The sequence below is a fragment of the Hylaeus anthracinus genome, unplaced genomic scaffold (assembly GCF_026225885.1).
Source record: "Hylaeus anthracinus isolate JK02 unplaced genomic scaffold, UHH_iyHylAnth1.0_haploid 12975, whole genome shotgun sequence".
Lineage (NCBI taxonomy): Eukaryota > Metazoa > Arthropoda > Insecta > Hymenoptera > Colletidae > Hylaeus > Hylaeus anthracinus.
The window spans coordinates 21,305-37,373 of NW_026534434.1; the positions used below are offsets into that span (position 1 = coordinate 21,305).

The 16,069-nt window shown below is 36.6% G+C and overlaps 1 pseudogene; it reads right to left on the bottom strand.

Annotated features, from left to right (window-relative positions):
• Positions 1–11,210: 11,210 nt before the first annotated feature.
• Positions 11,211–15,771, bottom strand: LOC128892649 (zinc finger protein 665-like; annotated as a pseudogene).
• Between the last annotated feature and the right edge of the window lie 298 nt (positions 15,772–16,069).

Genomic DNA, 16,069 nt, shown 5'->3' on the forward strand with positions numbered 1-16,069 from the left:
ACTGATCTCCCGTTAATGTATCATATACACGTGTAAAATAGAGTGGCCGACGGGCATAGAGCGAAGGTGACCGTCACTCGGGGTGTGGAACGAAGAGATTAATTAATTAAACTCGACGGAGAGACGCACTCCGCGAAGAGGAACGGCGATCCGCGCGCGATCTCGTCCTCAACGTCCACTAACCGAACCCAGGAGAGCAGCTATACTTAAATCGAAGTTTAAGCGTTTAAACCGAGTCTAACGCGATAAAGCGATATAATAATTTATAAATCGACTGATTACTTACGCGAGAGAACAAACAGAGATAGGTACAATAACGTTTTGCGACACATGTTGATTTAAACTGTAATTAATTCGATGTGAACACGTTGCGCGCCGGCCAGATCTCGTTGATCGCCTAGGCGCCGGTAGTCTTGTTGCCTGTTGCGACGATTAGGTGTTTATCGTAAAATACCTTGAAAACGTTTTAAATTTTCATCGGTATACAAGAAAATTTCCTATTTCTGTTCTTGTTAAATATTTTTATATGATCAATCAAGCACCAAATGCAATTATTTAATTTCACTTTGCAAACGTTTTAAATCTTTACCAATAATATGCAGTATACATTGTAAAAAAATATGCTATTATGAATTTTTCTTGGAAAATGATGTATGATCAATCAAGCACGAGATAATATTCAACAGAAAATAATATTTGTACCAATACTTTGAATCATGAAACAAAAATGTTTACTTCAATGTTTACTACTGCAATCCATGTAAACAATATTCTAACAGAGTTATTGTTAATTGTTTAAATTGTGTTTTGTTTGGTAAAAAGGATGAATACACAAGAAAACATCGATAACGACTACCCATTCAATTTAAAACGTGTTCTGTGTGGTATGAAAGGGTCCCTATATACAGGGGAATCCCGGCGGTTAAGCGATAGGCTAAAAAGTCCCTTTAGTAACTGCGGGACCGGCGCGCAATGCGTTGAAGCCAGCATGTACACACACGTACATACAAGAACGACACGCTACACTTGCATACAGACATTGTACATGGAACATGCTAGATACTTGTATGTATATAGGTACAAACATATACGTAACAGTCACACGGTACGTGCTAAGTTCATTGATCAAACGTGAACCGTGAATTTTGGCCGATTAACAATTTTCGTTCCTTCGTTTATTGTATCCATGAGTTCGAAATTCTCCAATTTCGCTCAAGTATGATAACCTTTCGTTGTTGCTCTGTCAATTTGATTGTGCGTCGTTTTTTGATATTTTGTGTTACATCCACCGCCCCTCTCATCGATTCGTTCCTCTCGTATTTAATGTAAAACAACGAGCAATATTATGTTTAACATTACGGGGAATTTAAGAATAGATCGAGTTGAAACGACTCCCAAGGTCCATAATATGCCGAGGGAGCTTCTTTGTTATCTGATACGCCATCTGAGTACTTTTGTGACAGTCGTACAGCGCATGTGCAGACAAATTAGCGTCTTTTAGAATTACTTTTGCATTCCAATGTATCATTGCAAAGAAACATCAGGCGGTTATTGAGGGTGTATCGAAGAATAATTAATAGATTTTGTTATAACGACAAATTTATGGTCAAATGTCTAGTCGAGGAGTATGCGATACAGAGAAAACTCTCTCACAGCACCTCTTCGAGTCGTTTCAATGTAGTACCTTATCTACGGCCAAGTGATAACATAAAACATTACAAACACCATACAGAAACACGTACACGCACACAGGGACACGTGCACGAACGAAAACGTTGTGTGAAATTATATATGCGCGCTTGATGCGAATGTCCGGAGCGTTTCAGTAACAAACACCGTTGTTTTCTTGCATGGTATGAAGACGAGCTCTGGCATGAACGTCCAAGACACTTGGCGCACGCGAGTCCTTTAACGTACGCTAGATTGTTAAAAAATTTCGTCCATCGCGTTGGTGCGACTCGCGTGCGCTATGTAGTGTCTCGCGACTGCAGCGCCACCTCATCGGATGAGCTTGGTGTTCCGTGCATAGCAACAAGAGAGATGCGAGCGTCTTCTTTACATTGCATACAAGTGAAAACAAAATACTCATGCCACACGATCGGTATTTCGTTCGAATCGAGCTGGCTGTCAAGCGGAATACCAAGCACGGCGTCGGAACAGGGCGTGGTGGTGTGTTCTCGCCTTTCGTTGAAAGAACAGACACTCGAGGGGACGGGGGGAAAATTATTTCGTACTTTTTACACGAGTGTACCTTTGACGCGTTGAAAACGCGCCCGTAAATACGGTACCGGTGGAGTACCTGCAAATTCGGCCGACTGAGGGCGGACGGGGCGAAAAGAGGCGCGGGGCGAGTTCGTCGGGGTTCATGGCGTGAAAACGTTTGTAACAGAGATGGGCAGATCTTTAATTATAACAAGATTATTAATGTATAATAACACAGAGACAAAGAAATCTCTGTGCAGTGATTTATTCACGATGTTTATTCGAAGGAAGTTATTCGAATAAGCTTTCATTCGTTCACCATAGAATATATGATACGATGATACATTTTATTCGAAATTTATCACGTAGATTAAATTTCTGTCCATCTCTGGTGTGTAACCGTGCGAGGGAACGACGATCGAACATAACGCACGCGCGCTTCGACATTACACCGGCGCGCGTATTAATGTTTAAAGAAAATGAGTGTGCGACGAACACTTCGGGGACTACGATTTAAACGAAAAAAAAAAAAAAAAAATTACCGGGAACGTTGTAAATAGTATAAATAGCGCACGCGCAGAAGTACGTTTAAGCGGAAAATAAAAGATGATATAATAGGTATAATGTGAAGAAAATATACATATAAGATATTATTATATATTATATATATATATATATAAACACAAGAAGTATATATATAAGATTATTATATATATTTACCGTGATAAGTGATAAAAAGCGGCGACGGGGACTCGCATAATCTCGCTGCCATTCGGATAGATGGCGTCAGCGTTTCGCAGGCGGACCACCGGGCCTTTCCCCCACTCAAATTCAGTTCAATGCATGCGCAACCGGCGGAGGTGTATCTCGATCAAACGATATTTGCAACAACTGACCACTCTATTGTCATCCATGCAGCTCTTCCAGAACGTGATTACGTACGCGTTGAATGTAGATAATTACAATCAATGGGACGCGTTTGCGGACTCGCAGCCTATTTTGAAGTTTCCCGCCCTTCTATGCTGGAGCGGTCAGTTGCTTCAAGCGAAGGTTTATCGTATGCAAAGATTAATAACGGTTGTATTTAACGGCACCAGTTTGCGTTTCCACAGTTTTAATATTTTTCAAATAATTTACATATAATTCAAAGTCACCCAGAACCTCGATAATTTTCTTTAATGCTTCATCTTTTTTATTTCTAATTTTTTATGATGGGAATTTATTCTATCTATAAAGGTAATTAATTTTATCTAAAAATACTTGCGATTGAAATCAATAGTGTCACTGGTAGTAGAAAATTGGCGCCAATTGTATGTCGTCAATGATCTTTGTATGTGGTAATCCGGCCTGTGTTTGTGATCGATGTTGGCGACACCGTCTCGCCAGGGTTGTGTTCTTAACTCCTTACGGGACAGAAGTTTGTATACTATTCTCTGATGTACGTTTGCACATGGATTGGAATATGTAGAAGCACGAAATAGAAGGCGCAAACGTATCATCATCGAGTATATTATTATTTACTATTTTATTCTTAAAAGAGAGAATAATGAAAACGTTTCAATTCTATTGTCCTATGAAGAGTTAATCGAATTGGGCTGGCGCGAAGACGTACGATTAAGTTCCTATTACACAATATCTAAACGAGAATTAGTTAGCAATTAACCCGGATTAAACTAATGTGCAACGACTGCCCGAGTGGGCCGCCTCGCGAACGCATAAGCGTCCTCGATTCTTTTTTTTATACGGTTATTATTATTATTATTATTATTATGATTATTATTATTATTATTACTATTATTAATATTGTGGTGTGTGTACCGTGGTCAGAAACATCCTATCTGACTGCGCCATCGTTTAAGATAATCGAGCACTTCTCGCGAACACAACTTAGGACTTTTTTACGTTCTATTAATCTCTTATGCACAATGCCACTGTTTACCGTCTGCGAAAATTCTTCCTTAAGGGCTTCCTTGAAGCTAGCCCACGATCTATCATATTTCTCGTGTCTCACAAATATCTTAGCGGACCTCTTTAACAGACGCTTTGCATATATGATCTTTTGGACACTTGTCTAACGTCTAACTGAATGCGTTAAAGAAAAACGCAGCCAAGCTTATTCTCTGCACACCCACGCATTCATTCATCAATCCCTTAAAAACTAAACAGTCTATGCTGTATCTTGTAACCTAAACACATCCTCGATGGCGCGTCATGGCGCCGATACCTCTTGACGTGTTGTCAACTTCGTCGCTTGACTTTCGACACCACAATATTATTATTATTATTATTACGTTTGTACTAAACACCCGCTGGACGCAAGAATGGTCTTCTTTCGTTCGGCGGGTTCGATGATATTGTCCCAGAAAACAACGAGGACGAGCGAATGTGTTACATATTGGATTGGACGGGAAAGTCTTTTCATTCTTCTAAAAGAGATTAAAATTAAATCGAAAGAAATATTCGTACTTTTTTTTAAATAAAAGAACGCATTAAATTATAGGTTATGTATACGTGCGTAAAATTAATCCTTTATTGCATCATGTGGAAATTAATTAAAAAGAGTTTTTCTTTTTTAAATTTTATTAAAGAGATTGCATAGGATTTGCACGTATTTTCTTATGGAAGTATCTTATTTATTGTTTAAAGCGAATATTAATTCGAGCAATTTTTTTTTTTTTTTGTGGTGGATAGAGAATATTCATGCAATAGAGGGTTAAAAAGAAACGCGTGATTCACGTAGACTCATCTGTCGATGAAAAGAAGAAGACTCTTCGTCCAATCCAATGGATCGGAACGGTCATCGAGACGAGCGAGTCCCATCGTAACCGCGAACCTAGGACAGGTGGAAAAAACACACGACACTGTACATTGTAAATAGTAGCGCGGAGAAGACGGTTACAGAAAGACAGAGTTAATTAATTAAAAGGAAAAAAAAGATGACGCGAGGAAACGAGGTTGCATCGAAATCGCGCCGGGCGCGTGAAGCGAATGCACGTTCCATAAAGGATCGTCGATTGTACGGGAAATAAGAAACGTTCGAGGCTAGAGATGGGCAAAATTCTTATCTAGATAAAAATTTCGAATAACAAATAACGGGCAAACGATCGTTTATCCGTTATTTATTTAATAAAAATTAGGGTTTAAGTTATAGAACCAAGTACTTCACAATGGGCAATTAAATAATTTTAATGTTCGATCGAATAAGCGTGACGAATAAATTGCTATACGCTGGGTCTTATTCGTTATCTAATATTCGAATAAAATTTTGCCCATCTCTGTTCCAAGCGACGTTGTACAAATTTTTATCCATGTGTGTCGTAGACTGTTCGAAATTACGAAGGCCATAGGCGTAACAACTTATTTGCGAAATAATTTATACGACCGCCATTGGCACGATTGTTCAAAAGACAGATTAGAGTGTAGGAGGTTCTCAAAAAATCCGTGATGTGGCGCTGCCATGCAAGAGAAGCTGTATATCTTCGTCTGGCACCTTTGCCTTTTCTTCTCTATCTTTGTCTTCTTTATATCTTTCGTCTGATCTGTCTTCGTACGAAGGAGAGTCATACAATAATGTTCCCAGAGGATGGTATGAAAAAGAATACAGAGTTCCTTCTGTCTCCTCCTCTGATTTAAGGAATTCGAATCTGTTTTTCATACTCATTCTTATTTTAATCTCTTCCTCTCTGTTTCGCCAGAATGAATTTTTTATCGTTACTGGTCTGTTCTCCCATCTCTCTATTTTTTCTTTTTGTTTATTTCTCTTCCCTCCTATAGAGGGGAATTCCTTCTCGTCTATATTGATGTCCAACTCTTCATTACTTCTATAGCCGAAACCTCTCCTTTCTTCGATACCCAATTCTGCTCTCACTATTTCTCTGGCCTCTATGTATGAAACGTTCTTAAACACCATAACCTTATTTCTGCTTAGAAAATATATTTTCTGGATTCTGTTTTGACTCCAACATCTTCCGTTTCCGGAGGATATTGGCGTCGACCTCTACTTCCATATCTTCTGCTTTCATGTTTCTCAATTTGGGAACTTTCGTTCCTAGGAGAAACCTTTTTTCCCCTATTGTCTGCATTATTTCCCTATGTTTCTCCCTGGTGGTGACCTAACCTCCCCAAGGAGAATTTCATTTTCCTCCTTGTCTGTCTATATTATTCTTGTTTTAGTCTGTACCTTCACCCACTTTCACTTCTCCAAAAATACAAATCCTATTTTACTTTTCCACCGGAATTCTCTTCTACATCACTCCTGCGCGCCCACCCGCCATTTTGAGAGCCGCCACCGGTCCGCTGCCATGTATAATAAGTTGTTACGCCATTGCAGGGCCTCTCAGAAATCTAATGGGGCCCAAGTTATTTGCCTTTCCAAGGCCTCTAGTATGTTAAAGAAATAAGTGTAGGTATATTAAGTGATGTTTTTGGTCCAAAGAGCGATTGTATTATTTTTATTTCCAATCTGCTAGTTGAACTTGTAAGGCTTTGGCTTGAAGAGTCTCCAATTACTACATCGTACATTAGTAAATAATTAGTTTGGACACGTAATTCAAATGAACTATTTACAAGATTCATCCTCATTTTCTTTAACTTCGACTGTGAAAAAATGTAGCAGCCAAACTTCACTCCATTTAGCATCGTCTTCTAGAAATCTTCTTGAGTTCTACCAAGTCAAACGTTATTCGAGACACTATGAAATCGCTTTTTGCACCAAAACTATTAACATTGCCAAACCATAAACTGATCACAAGATCGTAACAATTTCTTAACTGCCTTTTTGTAAAAATTCGGGGCCTCTACAAATGCGGGGCTCAGCTGGCCCACCGTCTATGACTCCTATTAGCTTCACTTCGCCTGAAATCGACGAATCCTGAGAGAGTACGTTCGCAATACGAGCCGTGTGTGCGGCCATTTTAATAGAGCTAGGAAAATTTTAAGATGCACGGTTGTATCTTCGGACGTGTGCCGATCACTCGATTGTAATCCGTATTCGTGTCATAAGGCCGCGTGTAAAAGTAAAACGAAAGAGAAAATAATGAATGAAAAACGAAAAAAATATCCTCGTCGCAAGTACGATACAGTAAAAAAGAAATACTGGATTGTTACTTTGCTCGAGCGTTCCAGCAAAATTTTATTTACGAATGCATAGATGAAAATAGGGAAAAAAGAAAAGAAACACAAACAAACGCGAAGGAAAAGATGCCACGAATCGCAATTACTCTAGTCCTAAGTGGTCCACGAAGCGTATGGTACAACAAGAATACACGGTTCTCGAGTGATTGGACACGTTTAGAATTATCATTTTTTTCGTCCGTTTCATTTTGTTTCGAAGTTGTGACGTTGTATTGCATACCGTTTTACCAAAATACCAACAAGCAGAAAAACAGCAGCAACAGACAACAAAATGGGATTAAACAAATGCATCGCAGAAAAACGATTAACCTGATGAAAAGTAAAAGAATAACGCACGATATGGACAACAACAACAAAAACTATCAAAAACAATAAAGAGTATTATTCTATATATAATAATGGTGTTATGATATTTTACATTCCCCTCCTTCTCGTCGATTAATCATCGTTTTAAGTAATTAATGTAGGTGTGAAATTTTATTTAAATTGCATTACTGATGACTAGGAAGGCTGATAGAGTTCCTCTCATTTCGATACAAGTTTTAAATTAGAAGATTCTTACATAAAATCTTAAGTTTGAATCAATATATATTTCTTGAATCATTACCATTACCATTTTGTTATGCAAGAGGAGTATTAAACAAAGTACAGTCAATCACGAACCTTTGTATAAACTGACTCGATTTGTTTGTCAATTACAAAGTTTGTTAGTTATTAAATGAACTGTATCAGCTTATATAGAAAGCTACACTGAAATACAACGATTATTTTCTCAATTATCTTTTTTAATTTTTCTTTTCCTCTTGTTAAAGATGGCGTGCATCGTTTGTTTAGAATTAATTGATCGCAATGGCTGCAACATTTTTTGGTACATTTCTAGTACTCTTTTTGGCGACAGGGAGCGTATCTTATTTCAAATTTCGATGAATCTAAACACTCATAAGTACCCTTTTTCAATAAATCAATCATTCAAATTTCGTTACATCCAGTTTAAAGCACGATTTCCATTCTGTGATGCTAGATGAAGCATCGGGCGCCATATTGGATTTCTCTCAACGTTGGACAGAACTAATGCACAAGCTCCATGCACGTGAGTCTGGTAAGTCGAAAAATGTGGAGAATTCATGAAAGAATCCCTGTATGAAGTTTCCTTTCTCGCATTTGGAATATCTAACATTCAAATTGCTGACAATTAACTTCACTGAAAGCCCTTTAGCCCCCCCAAGAGAGATATTTTGGCAAAAGTGTACGTAAAAGGACGTCGTCTATAAAACGCACTTTGACTGTTTATAAAGTTTTAAGGCCGAAACAGCAACACCGGGCCTAATAGCGGCATGCCGAGCGATACAAAGAATATTTTAGAAAAAGAATCGTGAGAAAATACCGCTTCTTCGCTTCAAACTGACGGCGAAGCCTGGTTGCTGTGGTATTTTCATGATTTGTATGGCAATATGGCTGCTTCCCTATCGCCCTGTGTCGAGATGTAATTATATTTAGTGTGTTTGTTTTTTTAATGTGGTAAAAATCGCGCTTATGCGCAGATGGATGCATGAGTTTGGTGTGTGCGATGTGCTTTTGTTTTTTGCTCTTCCTCTTTTGTTCTGCATTGTAAAATGGTGGTCTGCAATATGTGTGGTCTGTATTATTCTGTTCGGCTAAATTTTCCTCTATAAAATGCACTATTCTTTCTTTCCTTTTAATAAACAGTAAAACAAGAATTCTATATGTTTAACTTATTTGTATTCCTTACACACGAAGCGAGGTAAGATTACAACACCCTGTCCACTGCAGCGCTGCTGTCGTCTCTACTGCGGTTCTCGTCCAGCACGAGTCGTGCTCTTCGATCATACGTATATTGGTCTCTATTGGCCTTTGTTCGCCATGATTCAGTATCACAGTAAGTTTACACAATGCCCACGATCATATATTTTTCTTTTAAGTAGGCATCCATATATAGAAATTGGTAAAAAACATTATGTACGTGTAAACTAACTTCGATTGATTACAATACATTGAAAACATTGTCTTTTGCGACGATGAAAAATGTAGGTATATCTAATATGAAAGTAATAAGATAGGAAAAAAGCATACGTATAATGAAGTGTAAGTCTTATTTAAAGAGAATAAATGATAAAAGTGTTGTATTAAGGTGTACCTTTACAATAATTGTAAACACAATAAATGTTACAATAAATTACATTTATAAATATAAATTTAATAATTGAAAATAAGCAATATATTTATAAAAATATGTTATATTTGTATTTGATGTTTACATTAAAATTATTTCGGAATATGAGAAATTCTTAGAAGATAACACGATACAACAGATATGTATAGGAATATGATGATAAAATGATTATTAAACAGAAGTATCTAATATGCAAGATAGAAGTGACTAATGTCAGAGAAGAATAAATTATTTATTGTATTACGTATCATTCTGAGCTTGCGTTTGTTCAGTGTAACACACCTGTCATTTATAAAATAAAGATAATAATAGGATATAGAGAGTTCGATGATAATACTTATCGTTAATATTATTCAACAGAATATTTGTTTAAGCAATGATCGAGAATATGATTTTTATTTAGTATTAGTAATATCTAATATGTGACGTAGGTGTTCTTTCTCAACGGTCAAATGAATACTCGAGTCAATCTATTCTATCTATAACTATTGTTTGGAATAATTAAAACTTAATATCTCCGACCTAATTAAATCGCGGTTCAGAATAAGTATTCATTGTACACAGTAATCGTGAGAAATTTGTACATATTTTAATATTTATTGATTGGACCAACTAAATATTAATTTATGACAATAGTTATATTAATTATTAACAATATTTCTTTAAACAATGACCGAGAATATGATTTTGCTGTAATATTAATGTTTCGCGAAATATTTTCTCGATGGATCCAACGAGCCATCGAATCAACAACCACGCAGTTATTGTTTGTCCTTGTCCCACTCTTCTATAGCGAGTCGCGAGCCGCAAGCCGCGACCGATGCAGGTATACGAGGGGTGGGAGCTCATTTTTCGACGATCCTTCGGTCGATACGGATCTCGCGATCGCGCGTCCGTGTCTCGCGTCTTTCCTATTTTTGCGTAGTGTAATTTCCCTTAGTTATCGTGTGCTTGGTATTGCTTATGGGTATTGCTTAGTTTGGTTTGGTTAGCTTTAAGGCATGTCTCTAAGTTAGTTTTAAGGCATGCATGTACGAGTGTCTGTCCTCTACCAAGTAATTATTAATCAACTTCTTTTGCTTTGTTCGTAGGTCCATATTGGACTCGCAACTTCGTTCTCCACTTCGGTCACTATTACTTCATGTCATAAGTGAAGTGACCAACTGTGTGACTGGACAGAAAGGTCGGTTGCCGTCCTCCTGATGGATCTGAGTCGAGAGGGAGACAATCGGCACCTCCGGATCGGTCCTCTACTTTCTGCACCACGTTTAGTGAAGTCCAAGGCTCCCGGCGCAGTGCAGTAAGTCCAAAGCGCAGTGAGACGGGTGCAAGTCGGGTCCTATAGTGGCTCCCAACGGGGTGCAGGGTGTGGAGGACTGGTTCGGAGGCGTCGGTCGTCTTCCTCTTGAGTCAGATCCAACAAGAGGAAACGGGACTGACTCAGTAAGTCCAGTTTCATGGTCGCGGCGTGCGCGATTTCCATTTAGCTTCCATTTAGTTCAAATAATTATTTGGCAGAGTCAGATTTAAACTTTGGAAATCAAAGGGAGTTCGTTTTCTTTAATTTCCACGGTTTCGTACTTAGTATTAAGCTCGTCGACTCTACGTAGAGTATGCATCTATGTATGTATACTGTATGTAGAGGGAGATCGAAGGAAGTTTGATTCCTTCTATCTCCGGGTCTTCAGTCGCAGCAACCTCCACGTGGTGAGACCTGGTAATCGGTATTATTCGCGACGAACAATCCTTCGTCGCGAATAATAGCGAGAGCTAATGGCTGCGAAAGTGTAAAGTGCAATGTGTAAAGTGAGATTAGATTTAGTTTAGCAGGGCAACACCAAGGAGCCGTAGTTGGTATTAGTGGTCCGTAAAAGAACAAAGCATTTCGACAAGTCGTCAACCATAATCGATGGCGAAGGTTTCAGTCGTATAGGAAAAGATTGGAAGACTCTGTCAACGCTGAGAGTGTCTGTCGCCTACTACAAAACTAATACTTGATATATCAATTTATTACGACTTCAAAAATTTATGTTAAACAAACAGCAATAGTAAATGTAAACTTTAATCTTTCCTGTTATTATTTTTATTTTATAAAATTACAAATATGATACACTGAACAAACGCAAGCTCAGAATGATACGTAATGCTATAAATAATTTATTCTTCTCCGATATTTGTCACTTCTTTCTTGTATGTTAGATACTTCTATGTAATAATCATTTTCCTATACATATCTATTTTAGCGTGTTATCTTCTAAGAATTTCTCATATTCACAAATAATTTTAATGTAAAAATCAAATACAAATATAACATATTTTTATGAATATATTGTTTATTTTCCATTATTACATTTATATTTATAGATGTAATACACAATTACGCAGTTCCAGAAGTTCGCAAAGCGTTTATTGTGTTTACAATTATCGTAAAGGCACAGCTCGAATGTAGGCTGTGTATTATTCATTATCAGTTTTAGGAGTTAGTTAAGGTATTGGGGAAATGTAACAATAGTCTTCACTTATAATAAAAAGATATCAATTGCTTTATTGTACATGAATTAATTACATTTTTATCATAGTTAAAACATTTCATAGTTGGCAAGAAATTAGTCAGGTTTAGTAAAACAAAAGGGAATTTTTTAACAAATTTAGGCGCGATTCAGGAGCAACATACGCAGCATTAATTGCATTAAAACATATGTACAACATGTGTACAATATGCATTAGGAATATAAATAATTAACTATACATCACTTTATTATACAGAGATCATTCAAATTCTGTGCATGTAATATTTACACTGTAGGGCTGTATGTGTTGTTGCACTTCCTCCGCGTATTCTTGAGCTATGGGATTGCCTTGTCCGTGCAAAGCGACGTGTTTCAAGATATCTTTCTTTTTCGTAAAGACTTCGTCGCACTGTTCACAACGGATTGTTTTTGCATTATGGGTTTTCGTATGCTTTAACATATCGTTCTTTTGTGAAAACGTTCTACCACACGTGTCGCAGGAAAATGGCTTTTCCCCCGTATGAATTCTCTCGTGAACCTTCAGCGCCCCCTTGCGCGTGAAACTTTTATTACAGTACGTACATTTATGAGGTTTAATGCCGGAATGAATCTTCATGTGTTGATTGAGGTTACTGGAACACTTGTATCCCATTTTGCATACTTTACAAGCGTAAGGACGTTCTCCAGTATGTATCCTCTCGTGTATAAGACGCACCTCTTTGGACACAAGTGCGCCACCACAATACTGGCACACGTGTGATCTTTCTTTAGAGTGTACGGATTTTTTGTGATATATCAAGGAATTTTTACTAGCTAATTGTTTCCCACAAATGTTGCACTCGACGTTCATTTTGTCTCCTCTATGTATCCGCTCGTGGTTCAGCAAAACTGCCCGCGTTGAGAATATCCGGCTACAAACTTCGCACCGCTATATTGTTTTATCGGTGCTCTTTCTCCTTATGCTTTCAATGATATCTTTCTCCGTATGTTTTTTCCTGTGTAGCTTCAATTCACTCATCGATTTACACCTGTGTGCACAAACCTAAGAACACAGAAATACAATGATTTCAATACGTTAGTTTAAGAGTGCAGTCCGACTAACTTTTATTGTCAAATAAAATGACATCTTAGTCTTATTTTTATTGTATTTTTAGCGTGATTGAATTATATAACGTAATTTTGTTTGGCAATAGAAGTTACTTGGTTTGCTTTCCGCAATCAATGAATTGAAATCATTTATTTCCTTGGTCAATCTAAGTGATCCAAAAGGTGTAAACAGAATTATTCTTCTTAATTCTTTGTATTTGATGAAAAGAAACAAAAGTTTCCTCCGGAGACTTGGCTATGGCTAGACTGATTTTCACATTGAATACCTACACTACACGTGTATATTCCATCTCCATTATCATGTCGTTTGAGATGTGTATTCATATTTCCTTTGCGATTAAAGGCTGCTCCACATACAGGACAATTATGCTTGTTTCCACCATGGGATAGTTTATGCTGTCTTAGCTGTATTCTCTTATAAAAAGCTTTTCCACATTTCTCGCAAGAGTAAGGTTTGTTTCCATTGTGTTGGTTCATGTGTTCTCCCAAATGAAATCTGGAGTGTATATGTAATACACATTGAATGAGATAAAAATGACAATTCGTTTTAAAAACAGTTTATGACACGTTATGTATAAGTTCAAAAACGCTACCTAGATCTGAATGCATTTCCGCAAATATCGCAAACATGTCGTTTCTTTTTCGCGTCGTCTAAGTGAGTTCTTTTGTGACCTCTCAAGTTATTGGAGTGTTTAAAGCTCTTCCCGCATAAGTCGCATAGATAAGGTTTGTCGATTCTATGAGTGGCTTCGTGCACATCTAAACTGGACCATTTTTCGTAGCTCTTAGCGCACGTGATACACTTAAATAGTGGCTGACCCCCATGGCATTCTGTAATGTGATTTAATAAGTCCTTTTTGATAGAATAGATTGACTCACAGTGGCCACATTGTTTATTAGTTTCCACCATGGCACCGGTATTCGTGATAAGAGAGTTTTTAGAGGTATTGTCATGTTCTTTAGTCATATCTAACTTATCTGGACTTTGGCATTGTTTTTCTTGGGAATGTTTAGAATGTGTACATTTATGTTTAACAAAATGTTTCTCATCTTCAAAATGTTTATTGCAAACGTTGCAAGTCTTCGGAACTAGTTGAAATAACATTTTGTCGACATTGTTAGACTTTTTACTGTTTATATTACCAGTAATTTCTTTTTGTTTTTGTGGTATTTCCTCGTCGTCACATAAAATTTTGTGATTTTCAAAAATCTCTTGTGTTTTAAATGAATCTTTGCAATGAAAACACGTAATTTTATTGTCATCTGATGTGCTGCCGTTTTGATTACTTGTCATAGTTTTATTTATAGAACTGTTTCCTCCATTTTCTTCATGGTAGGATTCAATAAGACTATTTAATTCAGACTGTGCTTCTTTTCTTACATTCTTTGCAAAGGTAGTTTTCTGTGTATTAATATCTTCAAAATAACTCAATTTTGTTGTAATATCCTGACCCATTACTATTCCATCAACTTTAGTGGAAGATAATTCAATAGATGAACTAGGATTTATTTCATTTGTACACATTTCTTTGGCTATTTCCAAGCAACACTTCTTTGCTATTGAATTATATTTATTGTCATAGTTTAGCTACAAAACAAGACAAAAATAGTTTCCACTAAGAATTGTATGTTAAGTTATACACAAAATTTGTTAGTTACATTTGTAATATGACCTAAAATGCACTTACTTCTTCGTTAATGTCTAGAAATCTCTTTAATCTCATATCTGTCTTTAAAGAAGTGATAACAAGTGAATGTGCAATTTCCAATTTATCGTAACAGTTCATGCATAATTTCTGTGGCATTAAGTCTTCTATGTTCACAGTTATCGGTAGATGTAAACTTATTTTGTCTTTTAGTTTCAATTCAATGCCTTTTGCTGTAAATATTTCTATACCATCTAAAGATGGTTCTCCACAGATTCTGCATAAGTTTGGAAATTTAATACTAATATCCCTGTACTGATCTATCTCAGTATCCATATCACAGTATGAAAATACAACATTGTCTGCTATTTCATTTTGTTCTTCCCCATTAAAGATATCTTTAGAACCTTTCTTTGTTGGCATGTCTGATTCAAACAGAGTAGGAACAGCGTGTTGGTCTATTATAATAGGATCCATTTTACTTATATAATAACGGTCCTCTATGTGATGAGAACATATATAGTAATTCAGATGTAACTCTTTGTTAGATTTCATCAAAAGATCTGTTCTGCCACAATGGTGGGCCCATATTCTAGAGCTATAATAAAGTAATGCTTGATAATTTATGCAAGCATATTCATACCAATAAGTAGTACAGACATCTTATATAATAGTTTGACAGAAGTCTTATAAATTGCGGATTGTCAATTAGTGCGTCAGTATTTAGTGTGAAAATAAGACAGTATCTTTAAACGGAGTACCTCATATTTTTATGAGACTTACGTATCATCATTCGGAAAATTAATGAACATGACGTGTGTTGAGTCCTCATTGTCTGAAGAATATTTACAATTCTTTGCAGCACAAACAACCCTCATATTGTGAATTCTTAATTCAATAAGAAAACGTAAATTTATTAGTTAATGTACACTTTTTCATTACTATATCTCAATGTTTATCTTCGATATATCACAGGTTATATATATAGTTAACAAAAGGATGTGGCGCCATCTAAAATAAAACTCCCAAGTTTGTAGTAAAATAGTTCCAATTTTCAAACGCTAGATAGCGTTATGACATTCAGGATACCGATATTGTAGTTATTTGCATAATTTACATTTTTTTTGTGTATATAAATGTTTCTAAATCATGTCAAGTATAGCGTGCTATAATTTAAACTCACGGTTTTTAATTTATAGACTAAAATTAATGAAAAAAATAGGAATAGATCGTGGCGCCATCTAGAATAAAAAGCCCAAGTTTGTTGTTAAATAGTTTGA